This window comes from Protopterus annectens, chromosome 9.part0 (genome assembly GCF_019279795.1).
Source record: "Protopterus annectens isolate FY-2018-M chromosome 9.part0, PAN1.0, whole genome shotgun sequence".
Lineage (NCBI taxonomy): Eukaryota > Metazoa > Chordata > Ceratodontiformes > Protopteridae > Protopterus > Protopterus annectens.
In genome coordinates this window covers 254483452-254510684 of record NC_056743.1, presented here as the reverse complement: position 1 = coordinate 254510684, position 27233 = coordinate 254483452, and the positions used below count along the sequence as shown (strand labels likewise).

General features: G+C 38.9%; 1 protein-coding gene and 1 long non-coding RNA gene across 3 annotated transcripts in view; one reads left to right on the top strand and one right to left on the bottom strand.

Moving 5' to 3' along the window:
* LOC122811172 overlaps positions 1 to 27233 on the bottom strand; it is a 1417861-nt gene that overhangs the window by 1049221 nt on the left and 341407 nt on the right. The gene's annotated exons all lie outside the window — the stretch shown is intronic.
* LMO2 (LIM domain only 2) overlaps positions 1 to 27233 on the top strand; it is a 229583-nt gene that overhangs the window by 17245 nt on the left and 185105 nt on the right. The window lies entirely within an intron of this gene.

The following is a 27233-nucleotide window of genomic DNA, read 5'->3' as shown; positions in this document are numbered from 1 at the left end:
ATTTAAGGGAAGGCTGGGACTGAACAATTTATGTAATGGAATGAATGCAACTTTATTTAAAAAACACATGTATCCTGAGTGAAAATTAAGGGAATGTTGTTTTGGTTTGTTGTCTTTTCTGGTACTGTTTATGTACCTCTGTCACCCTTTTAACATTTTATCTTTATTAAAGATTAAAAAAAAAGACAAATAAAGCAGTATTTTGTAGGATGTGCTGGAGATAACAGGAAGTTTATGTTTTTTAATTAAGCTTATTAAAATAAATAAGTATTAATTAAAGCTTGCCTATAATGATGATCTATATGTTTCCCCACTAACAGGGAGAAAGGCTTATTAGGTAAATGGGGATCTCACTTAAATCCAGTAAAAGTTTTACAAAAAAAGAAATACAGTTCAGAAAAGGGGATCAGGACTTGTTATTTATGTTACTTCTTTGAATTTATTCTGGGTATTAAAAAATATTAGACCTCCGATGACTAGGTGTTATTCTTACTTCAGCAGGCTCTAAAATGGAACCCTTAGATAAATTTGTTGACTTGAAACTTAAATCATTTAGAGAGGGGGAAAACATCTATTGAAAGACTTGTGCCACTTTTTACAGACTTTATCTGAAACTAATTTTTTGTCAGATTCTTTACTGATTACAGTCAACATCAAAGTTTTATTTTCAGTCATCCCACATGACAAGGGCCTAGATTGTTTTTTTTGAGGCCATGGTAATGGGCAGCCAGCTCGACCATTCTTAGATTTGTTTGGTACAGCAATGCATGGTGATGGTACTCAAGAATAACTTTATTATGAAGGGGAATTTTATAAAACACAGAAGTGTAATAATGGGGGCTGCAGCCTCCATGTTTGTGACTATGGTCCTATGGTTCTGGGAAACCACACACATTTTCAACACCCCTCACTCAATTTTCTAAGGTGGAGAAGTACTTGAGGTACCTGGATGATATATTCATCATATGTAAGGGTACCATTGAGGAATTGTTTGAATTTGTGGATTATCTTAGTCACTCCACCAGTTTTCTTGAGCTCACATGTCAGTGGTATGACTGTTCCATCAAGTATTTGGACATTATTGTATATACAAACTCAGTGGAGGAAAGGTACAAGTCTACCATTTACAGAAATGACATTTCCTCTAATTCTTACATTTTGGTAGGCAACACTCCTACTGGCAAAAAAAAATCTGGTAAGGGGACAGCATATCAGACTTAGTCAGTTGGTGTTTTTTTTCAGGGGTAAGTTGGCAAACTTTGCAATTATTTCATCAACGTGGATACCCTTCCATGTTGTTGGATGACATGATTCAATGGATTACAGGGACCAGGCACTCCAGCTATGGTCCTATATTGTATTCATCCAATGGTACATTTGCAAAGGTTAAAAAACAGAAAAAGGACTCTTCCAATGTTTTTGTTATTCAATAAAAAAGCAGTATTTTTTTTTATCCAAAAACGTTATTAGTACAAAATGTTTTTTGGGACATTTGGAATGCTTGAGCTTTTGAGAGAACATCAGAGGTTTGTTTACAAGAACAGTAAAAACTTGAAAATTACACTGGAGAAAATACTGACACAACTGACATTAACCACAACAATGCAGGAATGAGATGCTATGGTGTCTGCAAGCGATGCTGATACATCTTGCAGGGCACCCACTTACTTATCCCAGGTTTTCTAAAATTATTTCTCTTACTTGGAGTTATAATTGTAGCACTACGGGGTAGATTATTTTATTATTTATTTATTTGAAGTTTGTTTGCCAGGATAATCCAATGGGCCGAATGAGCCCATTTTCAATGGAGTCCTGGGGAGAAAAGCTCCACAGATACAATGTCAAATATGCAATTAAGAATAAAATAGAATACAGTAGTATAAATGCAACATAGCATTTTGTTAGAGTGTCAGAAGTAGTACATATAAGCACAAGATAATGTTAATGCAACATGAAAAACAAGACAGAAAAGCTTATGCAATAATACATATAAGTTGACAATTTTTTAGTTATCTATGTACACAGGCAAATGGAAAAAATGTTAGGTAAGATTTTAGCTAGTAGGTATGCACAGAGAATATTTACATAAGTGGAAACTACAATATGAATGTTGCCATAGGAGGGAAGAGTTGGGGAGTAGGGGTGAGTAGTAGCTAGAGGTATTATGCAGGATGGGTACAGGAGCATTCCCAGAGAGAAGATAGGTGTGAATGGAGGAGAGATTTAAAGATTGGAAGGCTGCTGGTATTGCGGATATGAGATGGGAGTGAGTTCCAGAGGCGGGCCAGGGAAAAGGAAAGTAAGAGTTTGCCTGCTGGACGGGCTGGTTTGTGGAGTTCAACTAGGTTCTGAGTGTTAGTTCTGAGGGGTCTGTTTGGGTGGTGGATGGTGAAGGCTGAGGAGAGTGAGGGCTTGAAAATGAGTTTGTGAGCATGAGTAAGTTGAGTGTAGGTAAGGTAGTTAGGGAGCTCTAGCCAATTTAGTTTGTGGAGGGCAGTACAGTGATGGGAGGAGGATCTAAGGCCAGAGGTGAATTTAGCGATTTTGTTGTAGCAGGAAGAGAGTTTTGTTTTAGTAGAGGATTTTAGGTTAGTTAAGAGTGGGGCACCATAAAGGAGAGAGGGGATGAGGTATGTGGTAGATAGGAGGAATCTAGTGGATGGGGAGAGGAAGCAGATATGCCGTAGAACATACCAAGTTTCTGATGTGTTTTTTTAATGTTAGTTTGTAGATGGGAATCAAATGTGAGCTGGTTATCAATAAGAGCTCCTAGCAGTTTGGCATTGGAAACAATTTCTAGGGAATTGTTATTTTGACTAGTTATGAGGAAAGAGTTTATGTCGATAGTTATGCTTTTTGATGGGGTGAATAACATGAGTTTGGTTTTTGATGGATTGAGAGTGAGATGATTATCATGCATCCATTTTTCGGTGGTTGAGAAGGCATCTTGAGTTAGTTTTATAAGGGAGGGAATGGAGTTTGCAGTACAAATAATAGCTGAATCGTCTGCATACTGGACTATTTTAGCATTTGGGATGCTGTGGTGGAAGTCATTAATGAAGATGTTGAACAGTAGGGGACCTAATATGGAGCCTTGTGGTACACCAGTGACAGTGTTAAGGTAAGAGGAGGTGGATTTATTCCATTTCACTGATTGCTGCCCATCGGAAAGGTAACTAGGAAACCAGTTGATGCAAGAGGGAAAGATGTAGGGTAGAGAGTTTGGTGAGTAGCAGGGAATGGGAGATGGTGTCGAAGGCCTTAGAAAGGTCTAAGAGGAGAGTGGAGACAATATAGTTAGAGTCTCTAGCTTTATTTACAGTTTCGAGGAAGGAGAGAAGAGCAGTAGTAGTGCTGTGACCGGGTCTAAATCCGTGTTGTGTTGGGGTTAATAGGTGATTGCTGGTCAGGTATGGTAGTAGTTGTATGTGGATACATTTTTCTAAAAGTTTAGAGATGGGGGATAAGATGGCAATAGGTCTAAAGTTGGAGATGGTATTGTTGTTACCTCCTTTATGGAGGGGAATTAAGCTTTTTTCCAAATTTGGGGTACATAACTTTCCTGGATTGACCGATGTATAAGTAAACAAATGGGGAAGGCAATGGCTTCAGTAGCTATCTTTAGGAAGAAGGAAGGGATATTATCGGGGGCGTTAGAGCAAGGTTTTAATTTAAGAAGCAGTTTTTTATAGTACTTATGGGTATAGGTTTGGGGCAGAAGAGAGGGCAGTCGGAAGTGGTGGAGTTTAGGTAAGGAGGGGTAGTTGTAGCTGGGGAAGTAGAGTTATTACTAAGAGATGATGTTAATTTAGATATAGAATCAATAAAGGAGCTATTGAATTGGAAGGCGAGGTCTGTATCAGAAGTATTTTGATCGGGTTGTGGGTTTTCCTTTTTGCCAGGGTTGAAGAGGGAGGAGATACTATTCCAGAATTTTTTTGGGTTAGTCTTATGATTATTTTGGAGGGTGATATAGTAGGATTTGCGGTCAGAATTGATAAGTTTTTTTACTCTGTTGCAGAGTAGTTTGTATTCGTTTAGGAGGCTAGGGTTTTGTATTTGTAGTAGTTTTTCAAGGCTTTGTTACGAAGGCGCATGACAGCTAAGGTGTCTTTTGTTAACCATGGGATAGTTTTGCTCTTGATTCTTTTTGTTCTAAGGGGGGCTAAGGTGTTGAGAATGTTTAGAAATGATGTATTGAAATAGGTGACAGCTTCATCTAGGGGTAGTGTGTTTAGGGGACCCCAGTTGAATTGTTTAAGTAGGTCACAGAAGGTGTTTTGGTTGAAGTTTTTTAAGGAGCATACAGAGATGGTTGTGTGTGACAGCTGTAGAGAGGGAGAGTTACGGCAAGCAAATGTTGGAAAGTGGTCACTGAGAGAGTCAGGGAGTGTACCACTACTTGAGATAAGGTGTGAGTGTGTACTAGAATCCAGTCTAGGGTGCTTCCGCAGGAAGTGTGCTTAGATGGTCTGGTTATAGAATCTATTAACTGGTGAAAGTTATAAAGGTTAATATTTTGGGGATTTGTTGGGTATTGGACAGAGGACCAGTTAATGTTAACGTCACCTAGGATGACAGTTTCATTAGTGATGTTGGTGGGCAGCCAAGAGAAAATGTCCTCAAGAATTGGTATGTTATCACCAGGAGGGATATAGAGGGAGGCTAAGCATATTGTTTTGTGCTTGTTCAGATGGAGCAGGGCAAGAAGTAGTTCAGCATTGGCAAATTGGGTAACTGGTTTAGTATAAGAAGTAATAGAAAAGGAAGAGGAGTAGAGTAGAGCTACACCGCCTCCTTTTCTGTGTGTTCGATCTTTCCTGATAATGTTATAGTTGGGGGGAGTTATTTCTGAATCTTTTATGGAGGGTCTTAGCCATGTTTCAGATATAGACAGTATATCAAGATTGTTGTGGAGAAGCCAGGCATGGAGGTTTGGGATTTTGTTGCATATACTTTGAGCATTTAATGCTGAGAAGGTGAGGGTTTTTGTAGATGAAGGTGTGTTTGTTGAGGAGTTGATGTGAGGGGGGCCAGGGTTAGGATGTATGTCACCTGACAGTAGGGTGGAGAGGATTATGTAAAGATGAAAATAAAGGTAATTAGAGTGTTTAGTATACAGTTTTAGGGTTGTGTGTTTTGTTAGAATAGTGCAAGTCAGACTAGGGTTAAGATGTTTGAAGGTGGATATAACTTTGAAGGGGAAGAGTAGGGAGGGGTTGCAGAAGTAAAGGTGAGAGCTTATTGGGGTGGAGGAGTGTTTATATTGTTCAGGGATTGAGATTGTTATGTGGTAGTGGGGGAAGTGAGTATTGTGGAAGGGTTTGGTGATGTATGTTATATAGGATAAGCTTAGTAGTCGCAGAAGAGTAATAGTTAAGGAAGATTTGGTTAGCATAGCTGTGGCATTAGTGTTGGGGTTGAGAAGAGTTATTAGTATGGATGGAGTATAGTATTTGTGGAAGTGGTTAGGCTTGGTGATTTATGGGTGGGTTAGGGGTGGAGACAGGAAGTGAGGGGTGGGGAAGGAAGAGTGTAATTGGAGTGGGTGTGGCTAGTGAAGGTATAAATGTAGAGGTAATGGGGCTGGTGGGAATTGGGGGCAGGGTAGGGGAGCGGAGTGAGCCCGCAGGGCGAACGGAGCGGGAAGAGCCAGGAGACGGGGACCAGGACGAGGCTATGGAAAACAATCAGTAAGGATAGGAGAAAGAGACACAGGTAAGAAATTTAAGGTAAGTAGTCACTAGGGTTAGGGGCAGGGTGGTGAGTCGAGGGTGGAAGGAAGTATAGGATACTATAGGTGCAGAGATTGAATTTTCTGGTCTAAAGTTTAGCTTATATTTATAGGTTAGAGCTTATCAGATTGAGGTGAAAGGTAGTTAATGGAGGGGTGCTGCCATCTACTGGCCAAATGGATAATTACAGGTTGTTAGGGCAGCACTAGGCGGGAAGGAAGGGAAGAAGTCTATGGGACCAAGAGAGGATTGGGTTGGTACTGGGCTGCTGGCTAGTGCACGCTGGGTCACACTATAACATCAACCAAAGAGACAAATTTCTTATACATTTAGGTACATACACTGTTTAGTATATGGTTCTTGCAAGGAGGTGGGACAGTTGTCCGAAGTACCACACGATCCCAGAGATGGTTCTTACTGGTAGGAAACCCAGGAAGAAAGTTGATCGGGTAATGTTTCTTGGGGTCACTTGTATGTGATTAAAAGCAAGCTGTAAGAGGAGAGAAAGGTAAATTAGTGGTATGCAGAGAGAAATCAGCAGTTCAGAAGGAAGTACAGCAATAGGGTAGTATGGTAGAGGCAGAGAGGGATAGTCTAGAGAGTATTATGAAGTGGAGTATGAGTTTAGAAGAAATGTAGATTTATAGAAAGACTAGTGGGAGGAGAGGAGGAATATAACAGTAGGTTAAAGGAAGAACAGTAGAGGCTTCAGTATCATAGTACAAAAGACCTGGTTTACAGCCAGTGTTATCCAACAGACACAAATAATCAGTACTGGTGATACATAACAGATTGAAAGCTACAGTTATATGCAGGGTAGTCAGCATTCAGACATGCAGGAAAAGTGGATTTCTATACTAAACAAGTTTGCCAATGTTTTAACATATAAGCCCTGCGTAGTGAAGCACATCAAATCTGCATAAGCACAATTAGGAAGTATAGGTAGAAAATAATCAAACTAGTTCTTTATGAGTCTATTTGTTACATTAGGTGATAACAAACAAGTGTGACCTATGCGTGCCTTGAAAAGGATGGGCTATAACAGGGTATAGTCTCGGAACACAGAAGTTGTAAAACAAATAGCTGTGAAGCTTTGGTTGATCACTGGTCCGGTGGACTGTATCGCTAGCCTTCAGGCTGGCCGTTGTCCATTGTGTGCTATAGTAATACAGTTAAGTTGTCCTGGTAAGGATGAATGAGTCGCTTTACAAGGAAACACAAGAGTAAATAATGGACTGCTAAATGAAAGTTAAGCAGCTAATCTGGGGAGGCACGAGTGAATACTACAGAGTACTGACTTCTGGGTAACACGCCTGACAAACGTGGTGTAAGCAAGGGTCAATTTACAGAGAAAATGCAGTAAGAAAACTGAGCTGCTAAAAGAAAGATAAGCAGCTAATTTGGGGAGGCGCGGGTGTATACTACAGAGTAGTGACTCTGGGTAACACACCTGAGAAACGAGCAGTATAAACAAAGGGTCAAATGCTAGGAGAACGCAGAAAGAAAATACTAGGCTGCTAAAGAAAGTTAAGCAGCTAAATTTGGGAGAAGCGACTGTATACTTCAGAGTAGTGACTCTGGGTAACATGCTTGGCAAACAAGCAGTGTAAAAAAAAATAGGTCTTCACAGCCGTAGATAGGCGACAAATAAGTTGGGGATAGTTTAAAGTTAAGCAGCTCATTTAGGGAAGCACAAGTGTGTACGACAGAGTAGTGACTCTGGGTAACACACCTGGCAAATAAGGTCTTCACCGCTGTAGTTAAGTGGCAAAAACAAGTTAGGGCTGGATGGTAAGAGCGGCCAACAGGAGGACAATATTTGTATCAGCTATGCACAATATAATCTAAATATACATAGGGACCGCTGATATTTATATTTATAACAGCAATGCACAAAATAATCGAGATATATGTAGGGAATGTCTAGGTAGCAACTTTGCAGAAATGTGCAGCAATTTTCTATACAAGAATACACTATAAACAGGAAAATATGAGTACAGTAGTTAAACAAACTCTACAGAGCAGCAATGTATTCAGCATTACTCGGAGACAAACTAGGCAAAATTGGTAACAAAGTTATAAACAAGGTGCTACACAGAGTTTAGATTGAACAGCAAACAAACAATTTGGCATAGGCACATGTAGTAATGAGAATGCAAACATGGATGCACTCACCCACAAACAGAGCCAGCAACCAAAAAGCACGACCTGGTCAGAAAGGGGCCAGAGGAAGTATTAAAAATGGAAAAAGCTGCTCTAATGGCGTCAATATATGATTTCAAGAAGTGGGAAAGAGGGCAGGAAGAAGGGAGGGAGAACTTTAGGGGCAAGATGGGGAGATAAGGGGAGGTAGATAGTTGGGTGGGGGAGGGATAGGTGCTGAAGGTGAACCACAGTAGAGCCAGGAGACCAGGGGACCAGGACGAGGCTATGGGAAAACAACTCAGTAAGGATTAGGAGAAAGAGACACAGGTAGCCAGAAATTTCTAAGGTAAGTAGTCACTGCAGGGTTAGGGGCAGCGGGGTGGTGAGTCGGAGGGTGGAAGGAAGTATAGGATACTATAGGTGCAGAGAATGGGTGCCACCACATTTTCTGTCTAAGGAGTTTAGCTTATATTTATAGGTTAGGAGCTTATCAGATTGAGGTGAAAGGTGGAAATGGAGGGGTGCTGCCATCTGCTGGCCAAATCAGATAATTACAGGTTGCTCAGGGCAGCACTGGCGGGAGGAAGGAAGGGAAGAGTCTAGCCTACTAGGACCAAGAGAGGATTAGGTTGGTGCTGGGCTGCTGGCTAGTGCACGCTGGGCCACACTACTCTAACATCAGCTAAAGGGACAAATTTCTTATACATTTAAGGTACATACACTCAGCTTTAGTATATGCAGTTCTTGCAAGGAGGTGGGACAGTTGTCAGTACCACACAATCCCAGAGATGGATTTCTTACTGGTAGGGAACCCAGGAAGAAAGTTGATTGGGTAATGTTTCTTGGGGTCACTTGTAGCAATGATTAAAAGCAAGCCATGAAGCAGATCCAGCAACCAAAAAGCTTTGAGCCTGGTCAGAAAGGGGCCAGAGAAGTATTAAAAAATTACAATTTTATACAAAGATTACAGTGCTCTACCTTCTTCCCTGCCCTGTATTTTATATTGGTAAAACTGTGGGACTATTTCAAAACAGGATTTACTAACATCTGTATACAATTTCCAAAGCACATATTACTAACGCATTGTACAGACATTCTTGTGTGCAATGATTTTAAAGAATTTGCCTTTCCTCTGAAATGTTGGAGAGAGTTACAGAATTCAAGCCGAGGAGGTCATTGGGAGCTTGTTCTTGAGCAGAGAGAACTATATTGGCAACTACTCCTCAATGCATATACCTCCCCAGGAATTAAACTGTGGATTAAAGGTTTGTTTGAGACTAGGTACTGCATTTTTTTTTTTAATACTGTGAGGGAATATTACCAAGTTCTAGGAATGTTGAATGCTACATCTAACTGCATTACTTTTCATATGTGGTAATTTTCTGATATATATAACTTCATGCATTGTCTCATATCCACCTTGGGGACTCTATTGAAAGTGCGTTTTCAGTTTACTTTGAGAAGTCTCTGCGACTTCTTAATATTTTTTTTATACAAAGCTTTTTATGCAATCTAACACTTTTTCACCTTTTTAGCAGTATCACTCCTGATACTTTTCTACTGTAGTATGCAGTGAAATTCTTACACGACTATCTGGGCATTCTTGCATCATTTTATGTTTCCATTTTAATAGCAATATTATCATTCATTTATTCAAAACCTTGTGCTGTAGCAAAAAGCAATCAAGGATGTTGAGTTGCTATTTGTGACAGGAGTTCCTGCCACAGTGTTTACTTGCATCTGGTTTTTAGAAAACATTTCATCATCCCATTTTAATTGATACATTTTTGTCAGAAATTCAAAAACGTCTTTAACATAAAATGGTAATTTTTTTAACTATTGGCACCAAAAATTTGTGTAAAAAACAAAGAGATATTATTCAAAAAGCTTCCACTAGCAGAAACAATAGGACGTCCTGGCGGATTCAACAAATCCTTATGAATTTTTGGCAAACAGTAAAAACATGGCATTCTAGGATTTTTTATAGCAAATTTATCTTTTACATCTTTAACTGAAAAATAATGCAGTCTTTTACCTTTATCCAATAATTCAGTATTAAGAGCTTGAGCTTTATCATAATCTGACATGTCGATACACTGATAAACTGTACTATCATTTAAATGTTTATAACACATTGATAAATATTGAGTGTAATTCATTAACACCAACTTCCCGCCTTTGTCCGCAGGTTTAAATACCATTTGTGTATTCTTACTTAAGTTAATTAAGCCTTGCCACTCATTTTTATTCAAATTATATTTTATACATTTTTTACTTTGACTCATAAACCTGTTATAGGCTATTTGTATATTATGATTTAATGATCTATCTAAACACAATATACTTTCATTATTACAATAAGGAACAAAATCACTTTGTACTTTGATATTATCAGTATTTAACTTACAATAGGTGTTATTACAAACAACTTCATCTTCCATAGAATAACATGAGTAAAAACTATCATTTGAACTACTACTTTGTTCATTCACATTATCATCTTCCCTATTAGTTTCACCTTCTAAATCAAAAAAATATGCCAGCTTTAACTTTCGTATAAAACGAAAAACATCACATTTTAACTCATGTAATCTAGGGAGAACCGTTGGTATAAACTTCAAACCTTTTACTAATACAGACATATGAGCATCTGAAAGCTCAAACCCAGACAGGTTAACTACATACTCACATGTAAAAAAGTTATTAGAAATACTAGTCCCATTTGCCTCGTTTGTTTGTCCGTTGAAACGTACGCTGCTCTGGGTAATAACCCTGTGTTGTCCCATTCCAGCTTCGTTTCCTGCCTCTATAACCTCCACGAAAAGTATTAAGGTAGGTGTTATTCCCTGCAGGTGGTAGATAAGGGAAGTCTTCATCTGTATCACCTTCCGTTGCTGAAGTTATACTTTCACCTGATGTAAACGCCCTATTCTCCGTGTTTTGAGCTAACTTCTTCTGTTGATCAAAATGAACATGTTGTTTCTGCCCCTTAGGATTAGTGGCTACAAGGAATGCCCGTTTGTTGTCGTAATCGCGTATATCGCGAATTAATTTGTTCTTCTTCCTGTCAATCAATTCTCGTTCATAGCTAACCAGCTGTTCATTAGTTTTCACCAGGAAACGTTGCAATTCTTCATGCGATATAATATTGGTAATGTCTCTACATAACCCTTTTATCTCTTCTCTAAGTTTCTGTTTTTTAAAATGATCGCGTTCAACCAGAATATGCACCCACTCCAAGCTGCACTTATGTGCAGCAGCTATCCACCTCTCATGGAAGGAGCGTTCTTCCAACACAGTCAAATCAAATGGAGTGGAGGGGTTCTTAGCTGCTCTGAGACCACGAGGAGTAATTTCTAACTCCTCATATCTCTGCATGCTTTGTGAATTTAAGAATACAGCCGTTTCTTTAAACAGTAACTTCTCCATACATGATAACATATCTGATACTTCTGGATTATTAAAAGTTTCTGCTTTCTTACCAATTTTTGAAAAGGGGTTCTGGTTCCATAACTTTCTATCTTTTGTCCATTTGTTCAACACCCCACTATCTGTTTCATTTAAACTGGAGCCATCATTCCGAATAGATGCAGTACATGTGGAACTCGACCCAGCTGTAACATCCACAATTGTTGGTGCAATATCCATAGATTTTGGTAAAATCTCCATCGGAGTATCTAGGAATATCCTAGGTAGACCCACTAGGGAATCACTGGTCATATTAGAATAACCACAGCAGACAAAGAATTCTTAGTAAAAAACCACAAACAGCAATCCAGCAACTCCGTAGTAGGAATTTATTTAGAACACCAGCTTAGAAATCTCTAGCGCCTCGGCCAAAAGCCTTTAACAGAGTACAAACCTTAAAAAACTTTAGGTCCATATATACTGAACCTTAATAGAATAATTAATTAATTACTTGTGTAACAAGCTTCTTAAACACTTCTTCTTAAAACAACAGACCCATATATACATATTTACACAAAACTTTTCCAGAAGCATTCTTGATTTAATCCCACAGGAAACATAGTATTAAATTTCAAAATTAAAAATGCTTCTTTTATCCTTTTTAAGGTTTGTACTCTGTTAAAGGCTTTTGGCCGAGGCGCTAGAGATTTCTAAGCTGGTGTTCTAAATAAATTCCTACTACGGAGTTGCTGGATTGCTGTTTGTGGTTTTTTACTAAGGTGCTGTACAGAGTTTAGATTGAACAGCAAACAAACAATTTGGCATAGGCACATGTAGTAATGAGAATGCAAACATGGATACACTCACCCACGAACGGAGCCAGCAACCAAAAAGCACGACCTGGTCAGAAAGGGGCCAGAGGAAGTATTAAAAATGGCGCCTGCTCTAATGGCGTCAATATATGATTTCAGGGGCGGGAAAGAGGACAGGAAGAAGGGAGGTGGGGCAAGATGGGGAGATGGGTAGATAGTTGGGTGGGGAAGGGGATAGGTGCTGAAGGTAGACCTGATAGAGCCTAAGGCTATGGAAAACAATCAGTGAGGATAGGAGAAAGAGACACAGGTAAGAAATTTAAGGTAAGTAGTCACTAGGGTTAGGGGCAGGGTGGAAGGAAGTATAGGATACTATAGGTGCAGAGAATGAATTTTCTGGTCTAAAGTTTAGCTTATATTTATAGGTTAGAGCTTATCAGATTGAGGTGAAAGGTAGTTAATGGAGGGGTGCTGCCATCTGCTGGCCAAATGGATAATTACAGGTTGTCAGGGCAGCACTAGGAGGGAAGGAAGGGAAGAAGTCTATGGGACCAAGAGAGGATTGGGTTGGTGCTGGGCTGCTGGCTAGTGCACGCTGGGTCACACTATAACATCAGCTAAAGGGACAAATTTCTTATACATTTAGGTACATACACTGTTTAGTATATGGTTCTTGCAAGGAGGTGGGACAGTTGTCCGAAGTACCACACGATCCCAGAGATGGTTCTTACTGGTAGGGAACCCAGGAAGAAAGTTGATTGGGTAATGTTTCTTGGGGTCACTTGTACGTGATTAAAAGCAAGCCACAAACAGATCCAGCAACCAAAAAGCACGACCTGGTCAGAAAGGGGCCAGAGGAAGTATTAAAAAATTACAATTTTATACAAAGATTACAGTGCTCTTTGTTCTTCCTGCCCTGTATTTTATATTGGTAAAACTGTGGGACTATTTCAAAACAGGATTTACCAACATCTGTATACAATTTCCAAAGCACATATTACTAACGCATTGTACAGACATTCAACAGTGTGCAATGATTTTAAAGAATTTGCCTTTCCTGTGAAATGTTGGAGAGAGTTACAGAATCTGCCGGGGAGGTCATTGGGAGCTTGTTCTTGAGCAGAGAGCACTATATTGGCAACTACTGCTCAATGCATATACCTCCCCAGGAATTAAACTGTGGATTAAAGGTTTGTTTGAGACTTCTGGTACTGCATTTTTTTTTTTAATACTGTGAGAATATTACCAAGTTCTAGGAATGTTGAATATTTCACATCTAACTGCATTACTTTTCATATGTGGTATTTTTTCTGATATATAACTTCATGCATTGCTCATATCCACCTTAGGGACTCTGTTAGTGCGTTTTCAGTTTACTTTAGAAGTCTCTTAAACTTCTTAATATTTTTTTTATACAAAGCTTTTTATGCAATCTTAACACTACCTTTTTAGCAGTATCACTCCTGATACTTTTCTACTGTAGTATGGTCAATTCTTACTGACTATCTGGGCATTCTTTATCATTTTACATTTCCATTTAATAGCTGTATCATTCATTTATTCAAACCTTGTGCTGGCAAAGCAATCAGGATGTTGAGTTGCTATTTATGACAGGATTCTGCAGTGTTTACTTGCATCTGGTTTTTAGAAAACATTTCATTCTTTTTATTAATAAAATGTTATACTTGAGGAGAAGAATAATCATTGGAAAGCAACATGTATTATAGTCTTAAAGCCTTAATCTCTTTTCTATGATACCTGATAGTGAAAGGTAACAGCTAATTATAGGCAAAATGAGGGTTTTGCTTCTTGTATAATTACAAATAATATCTGCATTTATTTTTCTTGCCCAAGGATGTCGAGAGGCATATTCACTGTATGCACTTCAGTACAGTTTTTGTGGTGTGGGAGTGGAGGGGGGTAGAATCTGGCAGCACTAGGACCCAGAAGAGAAAAACTAAAAGTTAAGAAAATAAATAAAATAAAATGGTAATAGTACATGGAAATACCTTGATTGAGACTACATTGTAATTTGCAGCTCATCAAGCATTTGCATGCTTAACATTTTCTTTAGTTAATGGTGATAACTGCCCAATTAGCACAATGCGGAAGGTAGGGGGAAAGGTGTGGAATTCAACAGACCTCATGGTTCTTTTATGCCGCTTACCTTTCATTCATTAGCTGGTACTGTGGATGGGAGTGCAGGAGATGTCAGTGAAGTCAACAACTGCAATTTTCCAGGTGGGCATATGCACTGGAACCACAAGCTGGGTGCCCCCCCCCCCTCCAACTTTAAACAAAATGTTGAATGTGTTCTACCTAGCTTAAAAATACAAATTAAAATAAAAATACACCAGATGCCCTTTGCTCTGCATCCTATTTGCTGACTAACTTAGCACCATTGCTGGTCATCACAAAATAATAAACAAAGATGTAATTTACCTACTACTTTAATTTTTGGCGGTAGTACCAGACCCACTATAATTTATAAGCTTCAGTGATTCACTGTAAATGTAAAAGATCTGGTGAAAGAAGTGATAAAAATGCAAGGTAAAACTGGGGAATACTGAAAGCATATCTCTCAAATGTTTGGTTTTGCCTGGGGAGGAATCTATTTTACTATTAAAATATCAGAATGTCACAAATTTTTCTGTGGCCCCTTGAAATTTTAATTTGCTAGAGCTTTACTCCTCACCCATCATCATATTAGATCAGCTGCATAGGCAGAATGGCATGATGGCAGTAGAACTGCGGCTAAAACCGGAACTGCAATTGCCAACTTCTTTGCTCAGGAATTGTAGACAAAGTACACAAATAATGATGGTACAAACGACCCAAATCAGGACAGATTTATAAACGTAGAAAGTTGCAAAAATAAGCAGGTTTTGTATTACCATGCTTTTTCTGAAGGATGTAAAGTCTGAAACTCAAATGAGTGTCATTATTTGGAGACTGCAATCTTTAGAGATTTGACAGACAACCACATTTTTTTTTATTTTGAGGAAGAAGCCAAAAGGTGTAAAGCAAAAATCTTGGACATTTGAGAGGTTTGCGTGTATGCAGGAGAGCAAGGAAACAGTCAGTGCTTGCCTGTCACTGAAAAGGAGGTGTGTGTTCTCTTAATGTCAGTAGTGGTAAACACCCATATGGTCCGCTAATGATTGGCAGTAGAGTTTAACATGCTGGCTTGCCGGGCCTAAAGCACAACCTTCAACGAAGGAACGCCCATTCACGCATGGGTGTATGTTCTCTTAATGTCAGTAGTGGTAAACACCATATGGTGCTGGTGACTTCTGAGAAAAGTGGTAATTTATTGTTTGATCTGTAATTCTGAACCCATCATGGCATGACTAATAATGTAACTTGACAATTTAACAAATGGGTAAGTAAATCTATTGGACTTTTTTGTGGTGATACATATCTATAAGGAACTGCCAAAGAGAAGGGAAATCAGAAATACACAGATGATATTTTATTTGTTCACTTCTGGTCCTGGATTGTAGTCTTTAGCAGTTAATTTACTTACTTAAATAAATAAATTAATTAGTAAATAAAATGATGGCCATAAAACTTGAAAATTTTGTTTCCCCCCCAGTTTTAGATAGTGTTGGCTTTGGTAGTAAACTCCCAAATGGTGAAGTTCTCTCTCTCTCTCTTTTTTTTTTTTGTAAAGCAGGTAATTTGCTTCATTTAAGTATTTTTTAAAGAACTGCAGTTTGGGAAGTGAAAGTAATGGAATTTGAAACACCTTGGTTTCCTGGCTACAGCTGGTGGATTGCATGCTTATTTTTTACTTTATGTCAGAGTGTTTTTGTTCTAAGTTGTTATTACTTTTTGCTACTTGGCCACAGCTGCTTTCATCTGCATGATGTGGCAGAGTTTAGTAGGTAGCATTTGGCCATGTGCCTTTCTTTTCTGTAATATCATTGTAGGGTTTGTGCATGTTACAGTGGTCTGGGGCCTGTTCTTCTCCTAGTATCTTTTGACCCTTCCTGCACCTGCCCTTCATTTGCTTGGTGGCTGCCTTTACATTCCATCCACCATGGCAAGTCAGGAAAACCTGACAGCATGGCTCTGTCAGTAGTTTATGGATAGAGAAAGACTGAACAAAACAGAGCTGATAGAAGACAAGTGTGTCAGTGAAGGAAAACTGGCTTGCAGACAGCTGGGAGAAGCCAACTGTCAAACAAAAGGGCCAAAGAAATAAGTAAGAAATATTTTCCTGAGCAAGACAGAAAATATCAGCTGTTCCACCCTTGAGCAAAAAAAATTAAGAACTAAGGTAGGGACTCTTCCTGTAGAAGTGACCAAATAGTGCCTGCTGAAATATTAGTGGAGTATTTAAAAATTGGCCTTTTATTTTAGGATTTGTGCCCGATTCATGAACAAACAAGTTGCTAGCTATGGTGGAGGTTACCTGCAGCAGCCACCTGAAGCAGCTCATACTAACAACTAACAAGGCATCTGAGTGTAAAGACTACATTCACCCTGCCAACAGACATCCTTAGAGTTTGCCCCTTTCTCAGGAAGGGCAAAATCAGGCCATTCCAGGAACAAATTTATGGGATCCTATCCAATCATCCTGGATAGATTTTTAAAGATGCTACAGTGTCACATTGTTTAACTTGCACAGAAAGTCTGCTCCAGCGATGAGGTAGACATGGGGCAATAAATTTGTCCCTCTATCAAGTTTTCTTTACTTTTTGTTGAAGATCTAGATCTGGTGGTGTTGTTTTGGTGAAATTACTTGATTTTCTGAGACTGAGGAGAGTATACTGTATTTTGGTCTTAGACTGTGTCTTCAGCACATGCTCCTTTATGATGATATTGAGTGCAAGAGACACAGGAATTGAGAGAAGGGATAACATTTTCTGGGGTAGAGTTTGCCCTGAATTTGTCTACTGTTGTGTTAGCTGGTCACAGTGAGTAGATTTTGAATTGGTTCCAGTTGCTGATGGGTGCTGCTTACTGGTTTTCTATTATAGATGCAGAAGGAATTATGGTTATCCTTTGCTTCAAAAGTTAATTTAAGTTTGTGTTAAAATTTACATTCCATACATACATTTCACAGTGAAAGGGTCTAAAACGCATTCATTGTTATGATCTTTAAACAAATACTCATGGTTAGTAATACCGAATCATATCAGTTCACCAAAAAGACTTTCCTGAGTATGAAAAAAAACAGTTATTTGCCATGCTGTGTTCTACCTAGTTGAAATTTAGTTGTTGTTGTGTCTTTCAGCTTTTCCCCGGTTAGGGGTCGCCACAGCAGAACTCCGGTCCGCTAATGATTGGTAGTTGATTTTTACGTGCCGAGTTACCAGCCCTGACGCACAACCTTCAACGAAGGTACGCCCATTCGCACATGTCTTCACGCAGAAGACGCTCTAGCTGAGAATGTCTTACTGTGAGGTGACAACGCTACCGCAGCACCACCACCGTGGGTCACCTAGTTGAAATTTAGTAATGGTTCTATATTTTGTTCTACATTATTAGGGGTTCCATATTTTGAAGATAGAAGGCTGATAAATAAAGGAGGCAGTTGATGGAAGGAAGCACAAGGCAGGATGAGACTGATCACATTAAAGTGATCATTGATGTGATTTGTTAGGTGAGGTGGGACAGAACTTAGTGTCTGAAAGTTCCAGGCTGAAATATATTACAGTGATTGGTTGTTCTTTCATTTTTTTCTGGTAGAAAATCAGATAATCTGTGGGTAGTGGTAACAGCAAATACTGCCCACAGTACAATACATTTATCTTTTTTATGACAATCTACAAAGGGGTGCCCTAAAGCAGCAAGTGTAAGTATATTACTGTAACTGTTATTTTTTTTATCTTCTCAATGAAATATCAGAAGTATAAACAGCTACTGTCAGGGGTATACAGGGTTTGATTATTTCCACCATCTATTGTGCAACTCTGCGCAAGTTATGTGACTTGACAGTGCACTAGGGTCACCAGTAAAATGGGACACGTGTCTAGTGGGATTACCTGGTTAACTGATGTATTAAATAGAAATAAATGTGGGTATCAGTTTTTGATGGCAGGTAATATTCAAAAACAAACAGTAGTTACAAGATCATTTCTGAATGATTAATGATGTGGTTTGCTGGGGGTGAATAGTATCTTGCCAAAGAGCAACATGAACATTATATTTGTGAATCTCAGAAGAGGCACAGTCTGTGTTATCACTATGTACATTTTTGTACCCAAATGTCTTATTAGAAGTCCTTGATTTTTTTTTTTTTGTACTGCAAAATGCCTTCAGGGAACTAACACATGGCCTCTTGCATACAACTGGTAAATCTGGCATTTAAGAGGTGTCTTATTGTCACAATTTGGCTCCATGGTAAAAGAAAGAGGGATTCTTATTTTTCAAGAGATTCAAGGTTCTGATTCTGAGCAGGAAGATGCAGGGATGGATACAGTTTTTTCCCCCTCAGATTTATGATTTAAACTCGCAGGAGTGCTTTAGTGTCCGGATTCTTCCTGTGGGGAGTTTAACTTTCTATGAGACTATTGTAGTATGTGCTATTGTTTTCAGTAGGAGAACACTGGGGTTTCTCAGTCCATCATAAAATACTACAAGTTGATACTGAGAGACTTTCCAGAACCTACATTACATTCCTTGTATTATGTCTGCTTTAGAGAATGTGTGCGTTTTCCTGATAGTCAAGCTAGCTGTCCCTAAAAAGGCAGATAGCTTTGTAAAGTTACTCAGTCTTTTACATTTTATACATTAATCCCAAGTCTGGCTCAGCAGCTATAGCTTCACTTGATTCCACTTCTGCTAAGCACATACTTAATTCCAATCCTACTCTTTCTGATAAGGATGGAAAAAATGTTGATGGGTATGGGGAAAAAAGTATATACTTTTGCAACTTTGATTTTTAAAATTTTAAATTGTCAGGCGCATATGTTAATGTTTGTATTGACAAATTATGAAAGGATGAGGAATGCTTTATCTGGAACTGGTTTCTACTTTTTCACAGATCACTATTCATTGTTTGCAGTGTGTGCATAACTCTGTTGATATTTCTTCCAGGGCTATGGCCAAAAAAATGTGATGAGAGGGGCAAGCTGATCCAGGGAATCTCTAAGATTTTCCAGCCCTCCTTTAACAATCTCCTCCTTGATTTTTGGCAAAAACTTGTTAAACATTCTCAACAGTATTTTAGATAAACAGACATTTAAGAAGAAATGGCAAAGGGTTCCAAAGAGAAGTCTTGAATTTCCCAAATGAAAGGACAGTCCAACAGGTCTGGTTCAAGAGACCTTTTGAACTCATCCACCCTAGGCCCTTTTTCTTCCAGAAAATCTGAGTCTCCATTTTCCTCTTTGGCAATAGATTGTTTCGGACAAATTGCTTCTGAAAAATCGTTCAATGTCAGAGATGGCAGTGAGAGGAAATTCCTCCTTTCCGTTCATCTTCCCCTATTTCAGACTCTTTTGTTTCCACTTGTTCTTCATCACATCCCTATTTATCCAGATATCAGATGGTTCATAAGATTTTGTGAGTTTGGATTATATTATAAGTTATCTGCCTTAGCCCTTGTGAACACTGTTGGTGCAGTGGATAGTCCAAAGTGTTTAACTCTTGTTATAGCTCATTGCCTGTTACAGGGCATCCACATTTTTCCATATTAAGATGACTTGTTTATCTTTGCAGTGTCTTTTTCAAAGTGTCAGAGGAATCTGTCTTTGGTGAGAGTTCTCCTACACAAGGTGGAATTCCAAGAAAAAATTGAAAAAGTCTTTCTTCACTCCCTCACACAGGATTGTGTACCTGTGATGTCAACTAGGCACCTCCAGTTCAAACAGCTATTCTTCCACCAAAAAAAACAGATCTTTATTTAGATCTATTTCTAAGGTTTTCTACTCGGACACCAGGGTATAACTACATTGGGATGAAGTCTGCAAAAATTTAAATGAGAAGGTATTTTGTTTTTTGACCCATGAGATGCACTTTTTGGAATGAAATGTTCATGCTGCTTTATCATGCCTGTAATTACCATCTTGGTGTGGTTGCTAGTGTTCCATTCAGACAGCAGGGTTGTGAAAGGGGAATGGCTTGGTCAGCAGTTTAAGGGAGTGGGTGGACAGCAATGTACTTATGTGAATGTGGCTTGCTAGGGGGCAGCAGTCTGGGAGCTGTGAGTACACATTTGAAGGTCCTGGTTACACCCCTGGTCTTACCTGCATTCTCCTGCTGCAGGCGGTCTCAACTATGAACTCTGCCCCTTTCCTGCCTTATAAACAAAATTATAAGCAGATCTTCTAATGCTTCAGGAAACTGTTCATCTTCTCAAGTCACAACTTCTTTTATTTCGAATTTTAACATTATAAGCAGACTTTATTTCAATATATTCCAATAAAATAATTAGGAAAGTTACAGTTTTGAGGTGGCTTTATGATTGGAAAATTTTAGAGATATCAGAAAGTGAAGCACTGTAAGCATACTCACCAGTGTACTTCCTGGCTAATCTGAACAAATTACTACTGAGAAAAGGTGCACTTCTGAGACTTGGTTTAAGACTATTGGAATACCTTTTTAAGTTATTCCTAGTGAGTTGAGATTGCTTGCTAACAGGCTGTTAATGTCTATAAATGGAAGGAGGCAACTGCAGAAATATAATGGCATATAGCCAAAATGGTAGATACCGATCAATAGTTACAGAGTCAGGAGGATAAACCAGATAAACTTTACCATTACTTGTATTTCCAGATGGAGAAGAAGGTCTCAGTCGTCCAGACATCCCGAAAGAGAAAATGGCAAAGTGGACTGGTTTCTCCAGAAAGTCACTGGAAATTGAAAAAGCATATTCTTTACCTTTCACCACTGCAGATGGAGTCATTGTGGAAGCCCTGAATGATACCCATGCAGTTTATGATTAGGTGTAAGAAGAAACAGGTGTTGAGGCTGATTTGGCAGCTAGGCAAAAGGTGTTTTGTGGAAGGAGAGCTGTATATGTTGATCATGATTTATCTGAGATTAACATTATGCAAAGATAGCAATCTACTGAAATTATAAGAGGGCACCATTACAAAATGTAAATTGACCTTCCCAGTAGTATTGAAGGTATTTCTTCCCAGTGGTGCACACATGTTTGGCAATTGACAAGCAACTGTGGAAGGTACTAAAGGATTATCACAATGTTTAGATTTTGTTATAGAGGCATAGGGTACTTGACCTGCTGTTAGGAATCATAGTTTGCTTGTCAAGAACTTGCTGAAGCCGGTGATATGCAAACTGAAAGCGGGTTACTGAAGACTGAGTAAAGATATATTTTCAATTTGGATGTGGAAATGTATGCTGAGAATGAAAATAAAAGTTATGTTACCTAAGAACATCATTTAATCTGATGAGACATTATTATGATCTAGCACTGTATGGATATGGAGTAATGATGGATATTCTAGATTATGGATTCATAAATATGTTTGTGCATGGGTATGGAGTAATGATGGATATTCTAGATTATGGATTTATAAATATGTTTGTGCACATAAGTGTTCTTTTGACAGTTTATCCATTACAATTTATAGTAACTGTAAGTTACAATGTGTGTGTGTGTATATATAATGTGTGCGCTTATATATATAGTATTTTTAGCGTTGTTTCATACTGCTGAGAAAAGATGTGTTATGACTTAACAGGTAATATTAGAGGGATATTAATGATGGGAGGCCAGATGATTTTCAAATGGAAAGTTTAGTTATTTCAAATAACTGAGTCAGGGATATGTTAGTTGGATTATACCGCTAAGTTAAAAATGCAAATTTTAATAGGAGTTTAAGTCTAGTTGGCAGATTTGATAGTTTTATAACTTTTTTGTAGAACTTTGACAAATAGCTATGGAAGTATTAAAGGTTCATCTGCTTTTAGACACTGAATGAGGGTGACTCAGGGACTAGTAATTATCACTTTTGGTAACTGCAGATGCATTGAAAAGCACTGAAAAACACACACACACACACACACACATATATATATATATATATATATATATATATATATATATATATATATATAAAATGAGTGTGGAAATATGAGGTGTGGTTTCAGATGTAGTGTTGCTTAGGCATGCCAACTACGTTCCTGTTGATGTGGCTTTCTGTACTTTTACTGCATAGGAAAACACAGGCATTGTTACTTTGAGCTGATTGCTTGGTGTTACTGTGATCTGAATGGATGTGGTTGAATTGGAGATGTAATAGTAAAAGGTAACTGACTGGGTAGCAGTAAAAGGTAACTGACCAGGTTCACCATTACCAGGTTTGTAATGACAAAAGGGGTGAAGAAGACTACATTTAATTGAAGCATAAATGGGGAAGTCAGGTTTTGACAATGAGAAGAAACTGGGTATATTATTAACTGTCTAAAACTAGAGTATGTGATTTTAGCTGATGTACTGTCATAGAAAATATTTGTCATCACACGTAGATATGCTGTTTAGTGAATATAAGCATGCATGATTATTTCATTGTTGTTGCACCAAAATGTCATTGTAGCTTTCACTACCTTATAGACTTATCAATTTTTTTGTTAAGATTGTGTTGTGAACTCATTCCCTACAATGGAGCTCTTTTGAGTTTGCACTCTAACTTTCAATGGGTGTGACTTGATCCTTTAAAAAAAATGAATTTATTGCCTCACACTTAAAAATGACCATATCTCTAGAACTGTAAGTGATATTAGAAAACTGTAAATGGCAAACTATTTGCCACTAAGTAATCTTTAAAGTGATTACTTTCATTCAGTTCCAGCTCTTAAACTGGATTTTATAAGCCATAATAAATGTTAATTTTTGTAATGCAGTATAAACAGCTTCTGACAGCTCAGTGACCTTTCAAGCCGTACCCATACCGCCAGTAGGATTTTCTTCCTACAGCTGTGAGCTTTCATGCGAGGCATAGCAATTCTGCTTGTGTCACTTGATTGTTGTGACACTGAATGAAAGATGAAAATTATTACAATTAAATGGTATACAAATAATCTGTTAAACTACGCTAGACAATGAGCCACTGCAACTCGCGCATATACGAATATAAAAGAGTCCAGTAATTGAAGTACCGTTGAGTGGCCAAGACTTTCTATGGGATGGTACGCCTGAATGTCACTTTTATGCCCTACGCTACACGAGGAGTGTGTAGGTGACATTCAACGTACCTCAAAGCAACAGTAGGCTTTGGTAGACTGGCAGGACAATGTGTTTCATGGCAGGGAATCCCATAAGATGTGAATACTGCAGCGGTGAATGTAAGGACATCACAACTCTCATATACGTGAGCGGTACGTCAGCCCACAGAAGACATGGAAGAAGACGGAAATGCTGTTATACAAAGACATTATTTAAGAAAGGCAAGTGATTTCTTTCTTAAATAATGTCATTGTAGAAAAGCAAAACCCTGTTTTTGGGTGTTGCAGGATTTACCCAAGGTTGGCTTTGTTTAATCATTCAGGCTTCACCCTCATGAGTAAACTACACTAACCAGAGTAAATCCAGATATTCTCACACACAGTCATAAATTATTGCTAAGTGTACGGTATGGATTTGGAATTATTAATGCAGATGTGTACAAGTAATATTTGATGCCTAAAGGCATTAGTATTATGTATCTGCAGAAATGCCAAGAGGTGTCACCAGGCTAAAAGTTAAAGGAGAATTCATATTATTGTCATTAGCATAATATATATAATTAACATAGGAAGTTTAGATATTTGCTTTCTTACTGCTACTGTTTGGTAGATTTATTAAAAAGGAGCCAAATACATTTATGTTTTGTTAGAGGTTTTCCTGTGATATAGTCAGCTGAAGGGGCTTGGATCTTTATATTTGTTTGGCCATGGTGGGTAATTTTTTTAATTATATTTTACAAACAGATATAAAACATATAATTGTGAGGGCTATATTAATTGATTGGATATGTGATGAATTTTTAGATAATGTTCACGACACTTAGTGACATTTCAATTGTTAGGCAAAATAACTCAACATTTGATAACTGGATGTTTAAATAGCTACGGTTAGTTTTATAATTTATCTTTAAGGTTTTATTAGCAGAAAGAATGGACGAAAGTTTTACCAGGGTCAAGGTCCTATTTTAATTAGGGGCCTGTATGCGGAATATAAGCAATAGCTTTATAGACTTAATGATTGTCATAACTGTTTGTATACTGAGCACCAAAAATAATGAGGCTTAAACTAATATAGGGATAATTTGATAGCCAAGTTGGGGAAGATTTTCATAATATTTGGATGGCCAGGGTGGATGAGATCAGGGAAAGCACTGGAATGACTGTTTGCTGGGATAAGGAACGATTGTTTTTTTAAGTTGTAGCTTATACTGATGATGCAACAAAATAACAGGTATATATTGACCAGTTTCAAGTTGCTGGTTTCAGGACTTTAGTGTCAGTGTTCAGAGCTATCCAGATCCTGCTGTGGTAGAGGGAGGTCCTACTACTTACCAGTGAGAGTGGGATCATTGTACTGCCTGTCTAACACTAGAGGAATGGTTTCCATCTCTGAAATTGCAATTGTATTGGCCATTTTGGGCTGATTTCTATCCCTTTCAACTTTCTGGCATAAATAAGCACATTTGTGCGCATCTGAGCACTGCGGGGCTAAGGTTAAACTATTGCTGGTGCCAGAAAGTCTGCTCTTTGAATTTTCCCTTAGAACTAGCTAGTTTGTCAGCAGCAGCACTAAAGTCTGTATACCTGTGACTAGCACTTGTTCTAAAACTCGCTAAAAAGCACTAGGAAGCCTTAATTTGTTACAAGCACTCACCTCTCCTTGGTAATAAGGAGAAAACAGTCGTAGGCATTAGACAGGCTACAATTGCAAGTACCTTGGCAAAAAGTAAGGGAAAACAGCTCTTGTACTAAACAAAGAAAGCACCTAACCAGGCATGTCCAAGGGTCAGCTTCTGGTGATTTCTCCTGTGCACCTGGTAAATCTGTGCATACTGAGGCAATGCAGCAATTGCCTCATGTACACAGACAACCCTCTCCTCCTACCACCAAACACTACAACCTGCTAGAGATGCACTTACATAGCCAAACTGGAAGCAAAGCTCTCTCCAGCCAAGATTGTGCTAGACAGTCAAGAGGAGAAAGTTAACACCCCCACAACACCTCTGACAACACACAGTCCTTCAAAACCCACACATAACAACACCAAACCCACATATGCAGAAGGACCTCCGAAGCTGAAATGCAAACAAACACAACCCCCAAACACAACCAAAGCATCACATAGCTCACAACACCAGTGTGCCACCCAACAGCAGCCCCGAAGGCAAGACAACGTACCAAACACTTTAGTCATAGGTGACTCTATAGTCAGGCACACTGATGTCCCACTCACCAGGCTGAACAAGGAGAAAATTACAGTTAGTTGCCTGTCAGGCGCCAGGATCCGCCACATAATGCATGCACTCAAGTCACTCCACCACAGGTACATGTATGACTCTGTCATTGTCCATGCTGGAGTGAATGACTTGAGACGTACCTCCCTGGACTACATGAAAAGAGACATGGAAGAGCTCTCGGATCATGTAGCCCTGGCCGGTATGACCCTAGTCCTGAGTAGCATCCTGGGATCGTCCAGAATGATTCCACAGTATTAGGCAAAGTGATTGACTTCAATAATTGGTTAAGCTTCTGACGTTATTCAAAGGGGATCCAGTATATGTCTGTCTGGGACGACATGATCGACAAACCATGATGCTTTGCACCTGTCGTCCCTGGGATTCATGTTACTGGCTAAGGTTCTTGCCACCCCTATATTGCCTTTTTTAGGCAAGGTTCAAAGGACAAAACTACCACCGTAATGGGTACAAGCAAGCAAAATCTGAAGGTAATGCTACTCAATGCTAGAAGTCTAAACCTCAAGATGCAGTCTCTCGAGGCTTTCCTAAAAATGGAGAACATCAATATCTGTGTAGCAACTGAGACCTGGTTCAAAGCTCCAGACAGCACTCCTGCAGTACCAGGCTACAACTCATACCACACATTTTGGCCACCAAACCAGGACCAAAACGCTAAAGGTGGAGGAGTTTCTATATTCACCAAGGATATTCACATCTCCAGGCTGGTTGCCCAACACAATGCATCTGAAATTCTCCAGGTGCAACTAACACTAGGCAAGACTGCAGTACAAATTGTAGCTTGCTACAGATCCCCCACCATGCCCAAGAATCTCACTACACCTTTCTAAACATACTGGAAAATATTAAGATAGAACCAAACACCCTAATACTAGGTGATTTCAACTACCCTGCCATTAACTGGGAAAACTACTGTACAAACACCTTTGCTCAACGGTTCTTGGAATTCATAAATTCCAATGCCCTGGATCAAATAATTCATAGTCCCACCAGAGGTACCAATATTCTAGACCTGGTCATTACCAACATGGGAGATCGATGCTCCACACCAGTGGTCACCCTCTCGTTGGTCAGATCAGACCATAAGCTAATCACCCTTGACATCCACTCCCCTTTAAGGAAACCTATGTAAAAAAAAACTTCTCCAAAGCCACCTTCATGCTTCTCAAGTCAGAAGTAACAAACTTCATGACACCCATGCAGATGGGAACTGGAAGTTCAATTGCTGAATCCTACACTAAGATGCTGTACGAGCACATTCACTTCTGCATGGACCAAGCCATCCCAACTAGAACAAGACACTGTACTCTAAAAAAGGAAGCCAAGCTGTACAACAGAAGGAAGAAACTGTTGCAGAAAAGGAGGAACTCAGGATTCAAAAAAACTCCCTCACCAGCCTCAGTAGAAAGCTGAGATCCCTCATAAAATCTTCCAAAGCTAGTTACGAAAACAAAATTGCCAAAGATTCCAAAGACAACCACAAAGCATTCTATAGCCATGTCAAGAATCTAAATGGCAATACTCAGATCTGCTCTGAGCTACAGCAGAGTGGTACTAGATATACTGATCCCAAGGATACTGCCAATATCCTGGCAGGTAGATTCAGTGCCAAATTCACCCCCCTCTCACCCCCTAAAGGGCCCATCTCAATACCAAAAGAATGGCAAATTCCAGTAATTACGGCCACTCAAGTAAAGCCCGCACACTCCAAAGCCAAGAATACAGCATCCATGGGA